The sequence below is a fragment of the Otolemur garnettii genome, unplaced genomic scaffold (assembly GCF_000181295.1).
Source record: "Otolemur garnettii isolate 467f Iridium unplaced genomic scaffold, OtoGar3 scaffold00172, whole genome shotgun sequence".
NCBI classification, from domain to species: domain Eukaryota; kingdom Metazoa; phylum Chordata; class Mammalia; order Primates; family Galagidae; genus Otolemur; species Otolemur garnettii.
Window position 1 is genome coordinate 1,331,452 of NW_003852567.1, and position 986 is coordinate 1,332,437.

Here is a 986-nt window from a genome sequence, read left to right on the forward strand (position 1 = left end):
TTTTTTTTTTTTTTTGAGACAGAGCCTCAAGCTGTTGCCCTGGTAGAGTGCCATGGCATCACAGCTCACAGCAACCTCCAACTCCGGGCTCAAGCCAGTCTCCTGCCTCCGCCTCCCAAGTAGCTGGGGACTACAGGTGCCCGCCACAACGCCTGGCTGGTTTTTTTTTTTTGGTTGTAGCCATCATTGTTGGTTGGTGGGTCTGGGCTGGATTCGAACCCGCCAGCTCAGGTGTATGTGGCTAGCACCTTAGCCGCTTGAGCCACAGGCACCGAGCCAGCTTTTGCTAATTTTATCTGCAGTTTTTCAGATATTTCTTTGCTGTCACCCTTATGTCACTGGTAGTTCAGCCCTGCATCATTTCTCCCATAGATTGTGCAGTGGTCTCCTAGCTGATCTCTGTTCCTCCAGCTTTGCCCATCTTAAACCCTTTCCCCTTAACCACTACCAAAGCAATCCACCTAAAACAAAGCTGACCAAGATACTCCCCTCATTAATATCCTCAGTGAGATCACACTTGCTACATGGTATACAGAGTCATCTACCTGCTTGCTGATCACCTTCTACTACTTCGGCTTTTCTCTCCCTCTCTCTTTCTCTCCCTCTCTTTCTTTTACTGTCTCTCTGAGACAGTGTCATACTCTGTCACCTTGGCTAGCCTGCAGTGGCATCATCATAGTTCTCTGCAATCTCTAACTCCTGGGCTCAAGCAATCCTCCAGAGTAGCTGGGACTACAGGTGCCCACCACACCTGGTTAATTTTTCCATTTTTAGTAGAGACATGGGCTTATGCTCTTGGTCAAGCTGGTCTTGAACTCCTGACCTCAAGTGATCCTCCCACTTTGGTCTTCCAGAGTGTTAGAATTACAGGTGTGAGTCACTGTGCCAGCCTTCTTCAGCTTCTCTTGTCCTTCCCTGAGCCCCTCATACTGTTCAGTGATTCCCTGTCTTTGCTTGTTGTGATTTTGGTTTCTTGGTCTGGAATG